At 32.3% G+C, this 19,481-nt stretch overlaps 1 pseudogene across 1 annotated transcript in view; it reads right to left on the bottom strand.

Annotated features, from left to right (window-relative positions):
- Positions 1-19,481, bottom strand: part of LOC149533978 (MADS-box transcription factor 22-like) — a 165,641-nt pseudogene that overhangs the window by 143,516 nt on the left and 2,644 nt on the right. The window contains exon 3 of the transcript XR_016357494.1: positions 14,886-14,940. The product of XR_016357494.1 is annotated as an MADS-box transcription factor 22-like (transcript). The remainder of the gene's footprint in view (positions 1-14,885; positions 14,941-19,481) is intronic.

The raw sequence follows: 19,481 nt of genomic DNA, 5'->3' as shown, positions 1-19,481 counted from the left end.
CTAGACCTTTGTAAGAGAGGAAAATCATTTATTGCTTTCTGTTGTTGTAGTGCATGAATGTGTCTTCCACAACTTGCTATATTCTTGGAGGATTTATTTGTGGTTAATATTGTTTCTATTTCAAACTTTATGAGTCTGTAATTGATCCTCATTAATGAAGTGATTTTAGATTTATGAAGTAGTTGTAGTTTCTTTTTAAAAATAATGACTATTATAGCTTTGAGCTCAGTCAAAAGAAGAATAGAGTGAGTTTATTTTCATAGTAGCAAAGTTTGATACTAGTTTTAATCAAGTGTAATCTTTCACCATGAATGAATAGAATGCACAATTCAAGTTTATATCTCTTGATTTGATTGTGTTTTTTGTTCACTCATCCAAAGGCGCCCACTTGGTGAGTGAACTATTCTATTATAATAGATTCCATTTCCTTGTTGTTTCTAAGTAAGGTAGAACTATGTTTCTCCTACAGCCATCGATAAAAGAATCAGTGAACTATTCCTGCAACATAGGTCCATAGATAGGTTTACCATTTGTAACATTATCTTAATCTTTAAGTTAAGTTGTCATTTCATTTTTTAGCATAGGTTTCTTTCAGAATTGCCTTTGCTTTAGTTGTAACGACTTAAAGAAGAATTAGAGCATATACTTTGTAGTTACCATTTCAAGTTTATGCTGTCAAATTGATAAATTAAATGAAGTCAGTATACTATTTTAAGTAAAACACATGATGTTGTCTGACCATATCATTGTGGGAGGATGTCCAATCCTTCATTACTAAGGTATTAAGCTAACCAGTCACATGGATCACTCAAGGCTCATTCTCCACCCTTGATTTCGTCTCTTAATCTCTACCGTCCATTTTTTTTTAAAAGGGAGGCTCTCTCCTCACTCTCTATTCTATTCTAGTTTATACTAATGTTATGCTATCAATTTTCTGATAGAATTATTGTACTCTTAGCTTATTCTTCATTTTTCTTGCATCTTCATACTTGCATTAGCTTAGATTTCTTATATGCTCTAGCTTAGATCACATAGCTTAACTAGGTGGCTCTTGTAACTCTCTTTGTTAGCTTGCATTTCATTTAGAACAACTTACGTTTACATTGCACCTAATTGTTTCTTGGATTTTGGCATTTTTGCCTTTACTCTTTGAATCTTCCATTCTATGGTTCACCTTGGAAGGGTTACTAGGTGCACCTTGCAAGGGTTACTTTAGCTAGGTTCATTTGAGATCCACCATCTCAATACTCTTGAACGTCATAGATAGGAAGCTATAAGCCACTTCTTGAGACTCCCTTTTCCATGGCTTCCCTCAAGCATTAGTTTATAGAAGTGTACCCTATTTTTGGTATACATTTTTGGCACCCACTGTAGGGTTGGACATCATTGCTTAGCTCCTTTTTTGCTTATTTTTGTCACTTTTTACACTTGCAGGTTGAATTCTATTTTTACTGGCAGAATTATTGTACAATACTTTCTCTATGATCATACAATAGTTTGTGGACTGGGATACAATACATGACCAATTTCACTATCATACTAGTACTTTGTATTTTGTCATATTGTTGTTTGAAAATTATCATTCTATATTGGTACAAAGTATCATGTTGGGAAGAAGTATCACCCCAACATATTGAGAAGTATTGTATGATACTAGGTCACCCAATAATATCATTATGTCTATTTTATTTTCTCAATTTGGCTTTCATATTTTGGCTCGTTGGCTTTCCAACTAGTCTTAACAATGATTTTATAGGGTTTCTTTCAGATTTAATTGATTATTTTGATGCCTTAACCCTTTCTAATTTGTAGGTTCCTATCTTGCTTACTTGTCTTGTTAAGAAAAATAGAAAAAAAGGGCTACTAACTTTGTTGCAGGGCTACCCAAGCAAAAATGATTTGTTTTTTTTAGTGTCTTCAATACTTCAAGTACGACATATACTAGTTGTATTTATTTTTATAGGCACATAAAACCCATTAGTAAGGTTCCATTGTTGATAGGAGAGTATGCTCTTCACCTTCTTGGTGAATCAAAAATCTTGACTCATCACTGGTTCAAGAAAGTGGGTGGCATATTCCACTCTTTAGTGGCCTTAATTAACCTGCTTGGCATGTTTGGGGGAAGCGTTGCAGAATAGGAGAGTATTCTCTTCACCTACTTGGTGAATTAGAAATCACAATCTCCATAGTGTGGATCCATTTTTGTTAATCTCACTAGTGAGATTTTACCTTTAGATGGCCTCCTATTGGTCGAAATTACCAATAGGAATGACTGGAAGTGGGAATAAGAAAAACCTAGCTATCTCGACCCACTATAATCAAAACCTCTTGGAAAAGACAAAAACCTTGGTAGGCATAATACTTAACTTCACTTGGTGAGATTACTTGTGGGATTGGGACCATGAGGAAATCACTAGGTGGGTATTCATAAGGTACTCTTGTGGTCATGAGGACTCTATCCCATATTGGGTGTAAGAGGAGTGTTATGAATTGAACCATTACTAGACACCATATAAAATAGAGGCAACCCTATTTTTGTGCTCCATATCTTGATGCAAGGGTTGCTCCTAGTGGACTACCTGGATCACCCCATGATTTGAATCACCATATATGTTCCTTTAGATGTGGGTAACCCATCTATGACAAAGCCAATATCTATTATGGACAACCACTTTGCGTGAGATGAGGGAGTATCAAGTTATGGGCCAAGGTATTGAGTAATGAGACATGTCTTTTAGGTAGATATTGTTTCAATTTGTCTTCAAATGTGTTAGACCTGTAGGAATCAGTTTAACATACACAACCAATAGTTTCACAAGGCTTTTTGCTTTCAAAATTTTCCAAGTGTTTGTATTGGTAAGGTTGCTTTGTCCTTTGTCCAATTGCTTGAAGACATGTTTATATCATAATTACTTTCAAAATTGCTACCTTGTTGTCAAAAACTAAAACAAACTTTTCTATGATAGTCACATTACACAAATTGAACAAAAACCTTTGTGAAAAATAGGTGTTTTAGGCATAAAAGTTATGAAAACTATCTCTGGTAGTCGATTGTCATACTACCTATCTCAAAAAAATCATATGATACTTCTAGGTTCTATAAAGTATCATTATGTCATACAAATTTGGTCATACTGCTATACTAGACTCTATCATATTGCTATACTAGACTTTATCATACTATCATTCAGAAATTGTTGTATGGCCCAAAACTATTATATTGCTTCTTGCAAATTGTAGTGCAAAATTCTTGGTTGTCCTACTATCTAAGATCTTTCGCCTAATCCTTGTGCTTGCTTAATTTGACTTTGACTACATTCTTGGCTGATTTAGAAAAGTCTACACTTGATCATCTTGGCTCCTTGGTTACATACTTGACTTGAGGGATTGTTCACTTTTCATTTTGACCTTCTCTATTTACATGGCTATTTGGCTTCTTGCCTAGTTCTTGACTCAAGTCACCGGTGCCGTATGCTACTTAAAAACTTTGATTGATAAGTTACTCTTATTTTCTACCTTTCTTTGACAAGTGAACATCTTGATTTTCTAAGTTTGGACTCCAAGTGCTTTGTGTTATCCTTCTAATCTAAAAAATACCCCTAACATGCCAGTTGAAACTAGGCTGTAACTTAGTCAAGGAAGTCATTTTTCTTTTAAATTTGAACAACTACACTCTCAAACAAGGCATCCACATAAGAAACATTTTGAGGCTAAACCTATCTTTGACAAAATAGAGGAAGACAAATCAATTGCTTGGTACTTTCCTCTTAGCCATTTTGGTAGTTCCTTTGATACACCACTTGATACTTTTAGGGCTAAAAATAATGTGTCTTTCACCATGAATCAAGAAGAGAGAAATTGACACTTAGATATATTCTTTACAATTACACATGACCAAATAGAAAGAGAGAATAAATCCTATTGAGATGAACAAGAAAGACTTGAGAAAACAAGACAAGTAGCCACTAGGATGAATGCTCATATATTTGAGGAAAATAATGCTCATGGCTTTGGAAATCATCACTCTAATACCTTTGGATACCAAAATGCTAATGTCACTTATAGCAATCCTTTTGTGAACTTTGGGAACAATGACAATGACACCCCTCCTTGGATTCCAAGGTCTCATCTTGAGGCCAATGTCTCCACCTAGACATTCCCATCATGGACAACCTTTACAACATGGGAGTGAGGTACATAATTAGATTACTAGTGACAACCTCCTAAGATTTCAACAATATGTTTACCTTAAAAGGCTCCATCATGGAAAACCTTTACAATGTGGGAGTGAGGTAGATAATAAGATTATTAGTGATAACCTCCTAAGATTTCAACAATACAATTACCTTCAAAGGCTTCTAGTTAAGGTTTTAGAGAAAAATGGGGATGAACATTTTACATACTTGACTTCTAGAGGATAGAAGTTTCCCCATGACATTGATGTTCAAAGGATGGGGCAAAAGAGAGAACCTACTGAAAATAAGATCTTGAGGAAACAATTCCAAGACTTACAAAATGAATTTTCATGCATGGAAAGAGAAAAGGAAAAACCTAAGTCCTCACTAATTGAATATTTATGTGCACTCCCTTTTGACAAAAGTCTCTATATGATGCCTTTTCCACAAGATGTCAAGATCTCTAAATATGATAAATTCAATGGGAATGGGGATCCACATGATCACATTAGGTAATTCTATGCTCTTAGTATGGATTTCATGCATGATGACACATACCTCATGAGACTCTTTCCAAGGAGTTTGAATGGGCAAGTCATGGAGTGGTTCACAAATATTACCCCTCCTTTTAAATTCTTTGATGAGCTTGGGAAAAGTTTCATAGAACATTATTCTTACAATATACAACATCCATTACTATGTTGGATTTATGCAACATCAATAAAAAAGAAGAAGAACCTTTTGTCACTTATTTGTAAAGATTGAGAAAATTGCATGCTAGATACCCCTGACCAATTCTTAAAAATGACAAGATTGACATCTTTTTTTAACACTCTTGTACCAAAGATACATTATAATCTTAGAAAACAAGTTTTTCTCACTTTTAATGACATTATTGAGAGTGTGTATCATATAGAGGATGTTGTTTTTAAGAAGGGGGGGATAGTCTTCAACAAGGAGATAGTCCTGAACCATGGAATAAAAACAAGTATGATGTTAATGATGGGGTAGTTGATGCCCCTAACACCAAAGAGCCCATCTTCAACTTGGCTAATGCTAATCTAGCTACTAAATAACAAGAGGCTAAAAAGACCAATGATTCCAACAAGCCTAAGTTTACACAACCATCTAAGCATAAGCACTATAAGACTCCCTTGGTTGATTCCTATGAGGTAATCCTAAAAACATTGCTTGCTAATAAGATCATTACGCTGCCAAAAAAATTCAAGATTTTTATGATATTATTGTTATACCTCCTTGGTGGAGAGAGGATTACTACTACAACTATCATAGGAATAAAGGTCACAATACTTATTACTGTCTCAAGCTTAAATACATATAGGAGATCTTATTGAGGAAGGAAAGGTTTGTGTGGACGGGATAGTTAAAAAATTTTATCATAAGGATTTCAATGAGCCTCTCCCAAAGTATGAACAAGGGGAGACATCAAATGGAAAAAAGAAAAACCACAATGCTAAGATAAATTATACCTACACAACCACTGATAATATTATTCACATGCTTGAACTTGTTGATGAGAGCATTTTCATGATGAGGAGCCCACCTATGAGATGGATGATGAAAGGCCTAAGGTTGTCTTGAGAGTCACTACTCTCACCTCTTCTTCTCATGGTGAAAGATTAAATGTCATTACTAAGAGCCAAACCAAGGTTGTCCTTAAATTTGCTATTACTTCCAACCAAACTCATGCTAAACAAGTGGAGTCTTCCTTGTCCAGGAAAAAATCTACCACCACTACTTCTAGTCCACTTATGACCTTGTGGATCGATTACAACATACCCTTATGCAAATTTCCATCTTTGAGTTGATATAAATATCCCCTTTTCATAAGGAGGTCTTAGAGAAAGTAATACGTACAACTAGTGTCCGTACTAACATTGATGCAGATAAGTTCCAAGCTATGGTAAACCACATCTCTACTCTAGAATACCTAATTTTACGAAGAAGATAAAAAAGTGCTTAGCCATCAAAATAACCTTGCACTCCATATTGAGGTCCAAATCTATCGTACCCAAGTCAGACATATGCTGATAGACAATAGTGCAGGAATAAATATCATTTCCTTCAATGTTGTTCAACAATTGGGTCTCTTTGAGTTTTCTATTAACCCTAGGTGGAAGATTACTATCAAGGCCTATGATAAAGTAGAGCACTCTTCCAAAGGTCTAATGTGCTACCCATTCGAGTTGACCTCCTACTGAGAAGGATGTGGTGTTCCAAGTTCTTGATATCTCACTCGCATATAACATATTGCTAAGAAGACCTTAGATACATTACATGTAGGTACTTTTGAAGAATTCCTTATAGATTATAACTCTCTAGTCATTGGAGATGATTCCCTTCACTTAAACATCCTAAAATCCTTCACCTTGCTATCACTCATGCACCCCAATCTCATTGATTGGTTTACACAAAGTCAACCACCTGAGATACTATCCTTTCAAAATGACTTTGAGATTTCTTGCTACCTTAGTTCCATTGATCTTGTAGTCTATTCCACCAGTGAACCAACTATCAACATGATAAAAAAAATCAAGTACATTAGTCACAAAATAAATAAAACAATATGAAAAAGAGGCACTCTGATGGCAAAAACCACTTTGTGGTAGCGTTAGAGCCTAAAAATAGTAAAAATCCAAATGTATCCAAAGGTGAAAACCTCTTGGAGGTACCTAAGGATGAGGTACTTGGTAGTCTGCCCAACTATTTTAAACATAGATCATCAGTATTGATTAAGACTATACATCCTATTAATTTTGATACATAAGAGTTTCAAAATATTATACACTTAGCTCAACCTTTATTAGGTGAAGAAAAGGAACAACTCACTCAGTTCTTTTGTGAAAAGAATAAACCTTGCTTGGACCTATGCAAACATGACCAATCTTAACACTGACCTTATCATTCATCACCTTTCTATAACTCTTCGTATCAAGCTCTTTAAGAAAAAATTGAGTAAAATGCATCTGCATGTTTTTCTCTTGGTGGAAGCCAAATTATAGTAGTTATTTAGTCTCAAATTCCTAAGAGCTATAGACTATGCAAAATATATTTAAAATATTGTACCTATTTCAAAATATGACAAATCCCTTGTGTATGCACTGACTTACGAGACCTAAATAAAGCTTTCCCTAAGGATGATTTTCTACTCTCTAATATTGACATGAGAGTGGGAATGACTGTGGTCTATGAGATGTACTCCTTAATGGATGAGTTCTTGCAATATAACCAAACAAAGATAGCTCCTAAAGACTAAGAGAAGACTTCTTTCACCTATGCATGGGGTACCTTTTGCTAGAATGTCATGCCATTTTGGCTAAAAAATACTGGTGCTACATATCAAATGGCTATGACAAACATTTTCCATGACATGATGCATAAAAAAATGGAATATCTTGTAGATGACACTTTGGCTAAGTCTAAGAAAAGGAATACTCATTTTGATGGTTTGAGTTTGATATTGGACCACATGGAACAAATTTAGCTTGGGCTCATTCCTAAGAAATGTGCCTTTGGCATCACCTTTGGTAAATTGCTAGGATACATCATATCTACTAAGGGCATTAAGGTTGATCCTAAAAAGGTACAAACAATTATGAAAATACCACCTCCTTGTAGTATTAGTCAATTAAGAAGTCTTCAAGGACATCTTCAATCTATAAGGAGGTATATTTCTCAACTAAGATGATAGATCACAACCCTTCAACAAAATATTGTATAAGGGGTCTACATGTGTGTGGAATAGAGAATGTGATAATAGCCTTAATCAGATCATGAAATATTTGGCCTAGCCTCCTATACTCATGCCTCCTATTTTGGGAAAGCCTTTAATTTTGTACATCTTAGCTACAACTACTCACTTAGAGGGCATTACTAGCATAACACGATGAACATGGAAAGAAGCAAGCTCGTTATTATATCAACATAACTCTAGTTTCTTAATAGGTTAATTACAATAGTATTGATAAGACTTATCTCGCTATAGTGTTTGCATCCAAAAAGATTTGACACTATAAGCTAGTTCATACTACATAGTTGGTTGCCAAAATTAACTCTATTAAGTACCCCCTAAGTAAAGATGCACTCACTGGTTAAATTTCTAAATGGATGATGATTCTTTCCAAATTTGACATTGAATACTTTGCACAGAAAGCCATAAATAGACAAGCTAGTATATACCAACTTGTCAATTTCCCACTTCAAGATGGTACTCCTATGCGAATAGGTTTTGCAAATTCATCTATCATGTATGTCACTCAAAGGAATTGGAAGATGTTTTTCAATGGATCCCATACTCAAAATGGTGTTGGACCTGGTATTTTGTATGTTACACCCCATGGATACACTATTTCTAATTCCTAAAAGTTATTATTCCCTTGCAAAAATAACGTAGAAGAATATGAGCCTCTTACAAACAGGATCAAGTTGGCTATTAAATGGAGAATCAATGAGCTACATATCTATGGAGACTCACAACCTGTCATAAATCAAATGAACAATGATTATCAAACTATGGATAACAAGTTGATTCCCTACAAGAAGTTGATTGTTTCTTTGAGGAACTATTTCACCTTTGTTACCTTTCAACAAAATCTTTGAGCTAAAAATAAGGTTGTTAATGCTATGGCTACCTTGGTATCTATCTTACAATTGCAAGAACATGAGTCTTGGTTTAAATTCTTAGTGGAAGAGCTATGTCATCCCGCCTATGATTCCCCTAACAATAGAGTCATTTGTATTGTTGTTGGTTGTGAATCATCTTTATATGCCACCATCTATTCTTACCTATGTGACCAAATTATTCTTGGAAGTCTAACCCACAATGAAAAACACCAACTCATTCAAATTACCTCCTACTATACCACTATCTCTAGTAACTTGTATAGGAAGGGTCTAGACAGAATACTACAGAGAAGGATCAGTCCAAAAGAGCAATATCTAAAATCCATGACAATATTCACAGGTTTCACTCTAATGACTTCACACAAGCTCAAAAAATGCTTAGGGCTAGTTACAATTGGCCTACTATACAAGCTAATGTCATGCAGTATGCGTACTTCTACAAAGAGTATCAACTCCATGGTAATTTGATTCATGCTCCTAGACTTGAGTTGATTCCTTCTATCATAAATTGGCCTTTTCAACAATGGGTGTTTGACATGGTTGGCAAATACATCCTAGTTCTTCTACTGGAAATGAATTTATATTATAGCTATCGAGGATTTCATTAAATGGGTTGAAGTTATGCCTTTTTCTATAGCTATAGGAAAACATGTTTCTCTCTTCATCCTAAATCACATCATATTTTTCTATGGCATTCCCTCCTCTATAGTCATTAAAAATGGAGGATAATTCAACAATAAGGACCACGTATAACTTTGCAAGAAATTTAAGATTAAACAACATTGTTCCTCTATATAGTACTTCCAAGGGAATGGTCAAGTTGAGGCTTTGAATTGGACACTACTCAAAATCTTACATATAACTATACATAAGTTTGGATGTGATTGACATCTATAGATTAATCCTGCACTATGGGCATATAGGACTAGCATACACATGCCTACTGGGGCTACAAATTTTTCTCTAGTCTATGTTTTTGAGGTTGTTCTACCATTAGAGGTTGAGATTCCTTCCTTGCAAGTCTGCATGGAAGGGCTAATTACTAACGAGGACTATAGAGCTATGAGAATACAACTGGTTAATCTCTTGGATGAATACCACAAGGTTTCTTTTGATCACATGAGAGCATATCAAATTTGAATGTCTACTAGCTACAATAAGAAAGTCCATCCTAAGGAGTTTCAAGTTGGTGACCTTGTCCTTGGAGAAAATCTAAAGAATCAACAAAATAAATAATAGAAGGGAAAGTTTGAACCTAAGTGGATGGGTCCTTACATTGTTACTACTGCTTTTGGCTTTGGTGCTTATCAACTCTCTACACTTGAAGTACAATAGCTCCCTGAGCCCATCAATATACTACATTTGAAGAAGTTCTATTCTTAGTGATCCCATTGCTTAGTGCTTGTACATACTTAATGATTATGAAATATATATATATATGATGCTGGAAAAATCAAAAAATGCAGTTCAATGGTCCTAAAAAATGATCATCTTAGTGAAAACATAGTAATAGGTGCTCTGATGTATCACCAAAAATATCAAATATCTCAAAAATATTAAAAAATCATTAAAGATCCTAAAAAAGAAAAGAAAAAAGAAAACCCTTCTAAGTGGTGAAAACATGGAAATAGGTGCTACTTGAGACCTTTGCATCTATGTCTATCAATATCTTGCTTTGCACTCCAAATCATTCATCTCACATTTCTTTACCTTTTCTACCGTAGAACTCATTATTGTCTATGTCTAGGGGGCACATATTGTCCATGCTTATCAAGGTCTCTTAAGTGTTTTAGGGTTTCTTTGGCAACTCTCAAACAATGTTTTTCAACACTTCCCCTTGACATCAAGTGTTTCTCAACACTTATTGGATCCCTTGTCCAGTTTAGGATGTTGCGACATTTCTCATTAGTAGACTTAAGTCTATGGAAGATGACCATGTGACTTTAAGACAAACTTAAACTGAAAACCAATAGAGACTTGTTGGCTTATTATCTTTGTGTGTTATTTGTGATGATTGCATTACCAAGTTTTCCATCCCTAATAGTCTCTCACAAATGTCATGAACTATAGGACTGGGGGCATGGGGTATTTTCCCTTTAATTTCTATCTGTAGGTGTACTTTGTTAGATCTTAGGTGTCTTGAGCATCTTGCTTGACCCACTTAACACTTAGGATCTTGAACATTACATCCTTGTCTTCTTTCTGAAAGTGCATGTTTATGTTCATCTTGACATTTTGTCTTGATGCAAGCATAATCTTGCTATACTAAATTTGGGGAATCTAAATGCACCCTCATCTTGACCTTTGCATCTTTGATGCATAGGATAGATTCCCATATACCTATCTAATATCTAGATCATATTCATATCCTCATAGTTATACTAGTGATGATTGTATAATTTTCCAATATCCCTAATAAGGCTAAATGATAGAAAAGATACTACTTATATAATCCTTTCACGTGCACTTTGCATACTAGCTTGCACTCTAGGGTTCATTCTAGCTTAAGTTTACACTTGAGTGTTGATAGAGTCTTCTTTATCTTTCATGGAAACATCAGTTAGTTGTGTTCATCTTCTTGGTTCTTCTCAATCATATCTTCATCTTCCTTTTGGTCTTGTCACTCACTTCTTCATCTTTATTTTCCTATCACAAGGGAGTTAATATTTTTATCACATCTATCTACCTTTTTGGATCCCTTATATACTCTTTTGACCTATTTTTAACCTAATGTGCCTTAGCGGGTTCTAATGCATCCTAAGGGGTTGTAAGGTGTCGTAGTGGGTTTGAGGAGTACTTAGGACCCATTAAAATCCCTTAGAACACACTAGGACTCATTAGGATTCCTTAGAACACATTAAGACAATCCCTTAGGATACCATAGGAACCTTTAGGGCACATTCAAACCCATTAGTGTGTGATATGCCCCTTAATGTATCCTAATAGGTATTAATGGTTTCTAATGTGTCCTAACTAATCCTAATATATTACAAGGCATCGTACTGGATCCTAGGACCATGTAGGTCTCATTATTAACACTTTAGGAGATATTAGTTTGTCTTATGATGGTTAATGTACTCTATAGTGTCATAATGGGTTCAAATCTATTATAAGTGTCCTAAACGGTCCTAAGATGACATGTCTCATTAAAACTCTTTAGGAAACATTAGGAACCATTAAGACACATTAGAACCAATTAGTACATCCTACACCTATTAATGTATTCTAAGGGTATTATTGGGTTCTATGAGTTCTATTGTGTCCAAAAGGGTCTTAATGTGCCCTTAGTTATCCTAATGGATCCTAAGAAGTCTTAGGAACACTTATGTCCCATTAAGACACATTAGGACTTGTTAGGACACATTAGGCTCCTAAAGTGTGGCCTACAATGATTAATGTGTTCTAAGAGTTTCTTAGAGGTCCTAATGTGTCCTAAGGGGATGCAATGGGTTCTAAGGTGTCTTAGTACTTCTTAGGACCCATTATGCCCCCTTATGATACATTATAAACCATTAGGGACCACTAAAACCCTTTAATGTGTCATATGCATCTTAATGTGTTTTAAGGGGTATTGATGGGAGTTAATATTTTTTGGTGTCCTTATATTGTATAAGGAGTCGTACATATTCTTAAGGGGTCCCAGGACCACTTAGGAAACATTATGCCACCTTATGATGAATTAGTATTCCTTAGGACACATAAGAGGCCTTAATGAGTTTTAATGTGCCCTAATGGGTTTTAATGTGTCCTAATGGGTTATAATATGTCTTAAGGGGTTTTAATGAGATTGGAAAGGTTGTTTGATCACAAAAGATCAATTACAACTCCTTAGGACACTTAAGGGCTCATAAAGACACATTAGAACCCTAAAGTGTGTTCTACAAAAATTAATGTGTTTTAAGGGGAACTCATGTGTCCCAACATGCTTTAATGAGTCCTAATAGATCTAAAGGGGGTTTAATGGGTCTTTTGAGTTCCTAGGACCACTTAGGCCCCATTACAATCCATTAGGACATATTAGGACCCATTAGAACATAGTAATGTCTTTACATCCCTTAATGTGTTATAATATGTACTAATATTTTCTAATATGTCTTATTGGGACCCTATCTTAAGGGGTTGTAATGGGTTCTTTCCTTAGACCACTCAGGTATCATTATGACCCCTTATGATAAATTAGGACTACCTAGAACCAATTAGCGAGTCCTACAAGAGTCAATTTATTCAAAGGGGTCCTAATGGGTTATATGTCCCTTACAATGATTAATGTGATCTCTCTCTCTCTCTCTCTCTCTCTCTCTCTCTCTCTCTCTCTCTCTCTAGAACACTATTGTTCTTAATTATTGGGATGGAGGGGTCAGTACAAGAGATATAGGGTAGTGGTCACAATAATCTACTAAAGTAAGGGGCAAAATAATCTAATTCTATCCATTTAAACCCATATGAATGAGTGTTCAAAATCTTACCTTGGTAATTAAGTGAAAGCCATCTTCCTCACCTACCATTGACAAGGGAGCCTCTCTCTCTCTCTCTCTCTCTCTCTCTCTCTCTCTCTCTCTCTCTCTCTCTCTCTCTCTCTCTCTCGGTTAAACAAAAATGTCAATTACAAAACTAAATTGTTATGTAATGTGAAATAATCCTTAAACGATCATCTACTAGTGAAGGGCTTAAGATTACAATCGATAGTCTAATGTGAATTATGTGGAAGACAATGTGTTAATTCTTGAAATTTAGATAAGTCTAAAATTTCTTTAAAACTATGTAGAATCCAAAATATTTATCTTATCTCCTATGAATCTTAAACTACTCTCAAACATCCTAAAAGTATATACTTAATATGCAACTTAAGTATAAGAAAGAATTGCTTATATTTAAATGTTACATTTTATGTATGGTCCCAGAGCTAAAAAGGATATGGTAGATCCTATTGTGTTTTACTTATCTATTTATAAGTTTTTTCACATATTTATATTTATTTAGGAACTTTACATAGGGTGTACACATTATAGGGAACACATGCCATGTTTTAAATTCCCAAACCTAAGGCTTGATCAATCCAAGCCATAATATGCATGCACTACATTGCACACACACTTTATTGCATTTTTTGAGGGAAAAAAAGAATGTGTAAATTTTTTGGTCCCTCTTCTTTGTCCACTTACCCAATATACATATATATGTGTGATTTTTATTATCTTGTTTTGTATTATATATGTAACATTTCATCTTACATATACATTTTTCAATATATGTGTTTGACATTGATCAAGAAGTCTTGATTTGCATTCTATGATAATGAAGACAACTATTTCATTTGTCTTATAGTTGCATGATTGAATAAATTTCATCCACTCATTGAGTTTTTTAGTGTTTCCCTTTTAAAATACCTTTTTTTACAAATATAATACCAATTAGTCTAGTATTATTAATTTGTTCAATCAAAGGATAATAATGTCCTCTCGACGCTACATTTTTTCAACAAGGATAACATTCAATAAAATAAATATAGAAGATAATTACAAAAGAAAAGCTCCATGTAAGAGTTGACACACTAAATTTCAAGACAATAATATAGAAAAAAGATATAAAACTAAACATAAAAATGACTAAGAACACATCAATAGCCCCAATATAACCAACCCAATTCTAAGAATTTTTTTAAAATGGTATCATCATCTTATGCAATAACTTAAGTAAATATTACTAAAAAATATTAGTGGGATAATATTTTCTTGAAATAGAAGCATGGTTTGTTCATAATTAGAGTCATTTTTATCCCTATATTGTAGCTATTAACAAGAACATATGACAGTATCATCACAATATCATGTTTATTTAGGGGTAGAAATAAATAAATGAAACTTACACTTAAAGAAAATATTAATAGAAATATGCATGGATTCTATATTTTACTATTTGATTGTGTGTTATATTTTTATTGAATATGAATTTTTTCGAATGATTTTTCTCAATAACTTTAATGATACTTTGTAAATATAATAAGCATTCACTATTAGAGTAAATGATTTCTTATGAATATGCCAAAAAAATGTAGTGAAAATTTACCTCAAGTATAATTCCGGCAAAGATTTCACAATACTTCCTCAAGATTCTCTTCATGCTTTAGAAAACAAGAAATGTTAAATTAATAATTAAAAAATTAATTATATATTTTAGAAAAAAATACATATTGATTTTTTTAGTTAGTTTCTAAATACAAAAGGTACACAAATTCTAGCATTAAAGACTATCATTTAATATATAATTGATATTTATTATTATAAGAAGAGAATTTATAAAAGCATCAAAAAATTTGAAAACTTTATATTATAAAACTCAATGCACCAATAGTTAAGTTTGAACTTACAATAGTTTTAATTATTAGACATGTCAAATAATATATATTTAATAAAATTATAACAAGAAAATTAATATTAGTGATCTACTTATTTTATTTTGTTGTGATAGTTTATCAAAATAACATGTCAATAAGTGGGATACTCTTGTTTCATTTTTTGTTCATGATTTAATCCTTATCCATATTTATTTATCTTACATTTATTTAAAAATATTTAGTAATTATTTATCATTATTATTGCCTCACTTGCATGTACTTCCTATTGGAATAATAACCACAACATCTATTTATTCAATTAACAAGGTTCTTAGATTACTTCATTCACTTAGCTAAATGTATGGATTGTTTCATGTAATCAAGTTAAGCTAATAATAGGTTAAGTTATCTCAATAATTATGATTGTAAAAACTAGCACGTGCTAACTATATTGTGCATTAAATTTGTATCTAGGGTTTCATTCACCCTTTCATAAGGATTTATTCTCTAATTTGTGGCAAATCTTTTGTACAATCAATACAAAACCCTTAGGTTGTATTTAGAAAATTATTCTTGCTTCATCCTTCTTGACAAGAAGTATGCATACAAATGATTCATCCACATTCGTGATGGATCTAACTCTAAGATAATTGGTTATGCATATTAGGTTCAAACAAAAGTTTCCCTTGTGCTTGCATCATCCTAAATCCTACTACTTGACTAATAATTTATCAAAATAAGAGTAGCTAGATTTTTAGTTCAATTCTCTTAAAGGTGCAAAGTCTAGGATAAAATCCAAGTGTCAAGAAAGAGTTTGGCTATTGAGGAGAGAAATGAACTCCACTATTGTATTAAAATATCCAAAATTCCTAAAATTTCCTTTCCAAATACAAAAATAAGATACTAACAACTTATAAGAAAAATAACTAGGAAATTTTATCCTTTATCCATTTTATACATTCTTCCAAAAACCCAAACTTTTGAGGACAATGAAAAATTGTTAACCAAATAATACACTTCAAAAGTGTAGCTCAGTTATCATGTTTTCTTCTCTAGTTTTATAACCTGTATGAATGCTTTCATGAGTCATTATGATCCCATTGGCTATTGTTCTCCTATAAGGTATTACACAATTATTTTGGTCTAATGGTGTATATTTTTGGGTGTGAGGGCTAGGAATGTATAATTTAGGGATCCCAACATCCTTGTCTTTGATTATATTTGTCCACTTCTTTATGAATATGAAATCTAGTTATTCTCCAACTATTTGGAAAGAAACCTACAATAAATTCATCCAAATGTGATCATTTGTTTGGATAAAATTATAAAATGACTTTATTTACCTCTTTTATCAAAAGTTCTTTTCTCACTTTTCAATTTTTTTCTCACTATTTATTAATGCTATTATAGTATGTAAGATACTGTTGTAATAATCCTAATAAAAGGTAATCCCCTTAATAATACAAATACTTAATAGAAATAGATAAATAACAACAAGTTGGAAGAACAAAAGGTTGGCTTCTTATTATATCCAAAAGTATAGATTCACAAAATTTAAAAATAAAATATGCAAAGCCACATGGTAGTTTGTCTTAACATATTCTGTAAGCCAAAGCCAACACCAACATCCTAGAATTGCCATGGGCAACCCTACATGCCTTGTTTATTTAGGCGATTTTCCACTACCCAAGAATGTTCTAGAAATTTAACCTTAGAACCTGAGGCAAGCCTAATTCTTTTTATATTTATTACAATAGAGAAGGCCACACAAATTTTATAATGAAAAAGAAATTTCGAAGAAATTTAAGTTTTTCCCATTTCAGGTGGTGCGGCTTCCGAAGACCATAACTCATTGATGGTTTCTCTGATTGACTATTATGACCCATTTTTGGAAATGCCATGACCTAATATACAACAAATAAGGTGTAAAATCTCTAATCATCCAAGATTTAACCCCTTTTTGAAGTCTCTAAAGCCTTGAAAACTAAATTCAAAGCTTTTTATACCTTGTTGCCAATACCAAAAAATTTCATTAACTTCAAAAAAAGACTTGATATTGCAATGAAACTTTATTAGAAAGATGATATATCTAAAATGAACTTCCAATGATGAAATCAAACCACTCTAAGCTCAAATGACTAACTTAGTAAAAATAGAAATCATCCATAAATAGTAACTCTACACTAAGATAACCCTTATTGAAGGACAAATTAGAAATTGTATTTGGTTGATATAAGATTTCCCTTCACACAAGATACTCCTACATTAGACACCCAAGGTAATTTGAGATGTGACCTTATCACATCACATGTGTTTAGAGCAAAACCATGAGAATTAACCTACTCCCTTGTCAACAATGATGAATCTTAAACAAGTCATCCTTTTCATTTGACTGAATATTCTTTATAACTCATGTTCCTTATGTTTCTACCAACATGACTATCAAGATTCCTTGAATCTCCTTTTTAGTTGGAGTAATTGCTAGAATACTCCATTGTGCTTCTATGACCTTATCTTCAATACCTATCTCCTTTTTAGTTGGAGTAATTGCTAGAATACTCCATTGTGCTTATGTGACCTTATCTTCAATACCTCCTTCATGATACTTTGTCAGATCTAAAATATTAAATAGTTATGAAATATTCAAATTCACTAGGCAACTCTACTTCATAGATACTTCTTGAATCATGCTTCTTCAGTATCTTGCATGGTCCAAAATTCTTCAACTTATTATAAGAGATTAACATTATCAATAAGTTATAACATCAAGATTTTATATTTTGATCAATATTATTTCTTAGATAGAAAAATAATAGTAGTCATCTAGTAGAATAAAAACAATGATGGAGTCAAATGTAAGAGGACTAGGAACCTTTTTTTTTAATGTACAAATGGAACCATAATACAATACAGAATCAAATTAAAGAAAGTCAAATAATTATTTTTTAAAGAAAGTGAAGCAACCAATTAGCTTATCAAGTTTGAGGTGAAAATAATAATTCTTCAGAATGTAGTAGTAAAATTAATAATAATTTTTGGTAAAGAAAAATATTTCTTTTAAACATATATAAATTACAAGCTTACTAAGTTTATATGACCATGGATGAATTCACAAATCAAAATCTAAAGGAATCAAAGTTCTTCTATGTCTATGACATGTCTTCCACCTCTAATAACTCATATTCAAAGTTAAAAGAATCATCTATGAAAATAGTGAAAAATCAAAACAAAAATGATTTTCTAGTAAACGTCTTTAAGACTTTCTTTGTCAAAATCTAAAGATAATATTTTCCTATTGTTTAATAGGGCTAAGGTTGGATTAAGGGATAATTTAGAAATAGCCAAAGATATTGACCTCATTGGCAATCCTAACATTGTTAAAGTACACTAATTTTTTTTAACAAATCAAATTCTTAGGGAGATCTATACTGCTTCTATATAAAAAAAGAAAAAGAAAAAAAGGAAGATAAAATGATCTCTAATATTTTCAGAAAAAGGAAAAATCAATCACAAACATAAATTCTTTGAATTTTATATGAAAATCACAAAAGAAATTAAAAATGTGTTAATATTGCCAAATTTTAGTTATTTCAAAATCTTCCAACGTTTCTTAATATCTTTGAATCATATTATAGTAATTTTATTTTTCAAGGACTATAGCTTATGATTGATTAGAGTAATAGTAACATGTCTTCAACATTGTGGTAAAGGATATCATAATGCAATAAGATACCTCAAGCAAATAATGTGGATGATAAAATAGATCCAAAATTAAAACATTAAAGTCTAGAAAAAAAATTCATATTTAGAAAAGAATCACACATGTTCTTAATTATTTTTAATTTTTAATAGTTTTGAAAATTATTAAGAATGACATTATATTTACGCTATTTTCATTTTTATTAATTATATTTCTAATAAGGTTTTTAATAAAGATTGTATACTTGGCTCCATTTTAAAGACGTGCATAATCTCATAACAAACTTCCCATTTTTCTTATAAGAAAAATATTTTTGATAATATTAACTAGCAGTTCTATATTTTTGTGTAGGTGTTTGATAATAAAATTAATTTTTAAAATACAATCTTATGCGAAAAAATTAGATTATTAATAAATTTCAATTTAAATAACATAATATTTACTAAACTCTTTTAAATAGATTAATCAATATTATTTATTTAAATTCAGTTTATCAAATATGAAACAAAAAAAAACTATTTTAAAAATTCTATCAAAAATCATCTTTAACATAACAATGTTCTATTGATTAAATAAATTATAGAAACTAAAAAACAATATCTAAACAAAAGACTAAACTAATATTAAT

Source organism: Cupressus sempervirens, chromosome 10, assembly GCF_028749045.1.
Source record: "Cupressus sempervirens isolate cs-2001-9-10 chromosome 10, ASM2874904v1, whole genome shotgun sequence".
Classification (NCBI taxonomy): Eukaryota; Viridiplantae; Streptophyta; class Pinopsida; order Cupressales; family Cupressaceae; genus Cupressus; species Cupressus sempervirens.
Note: the sequence above shows the minus strand (reverse complement) of the source record. Positions and strands in the feature narration are given on the sequence as shown.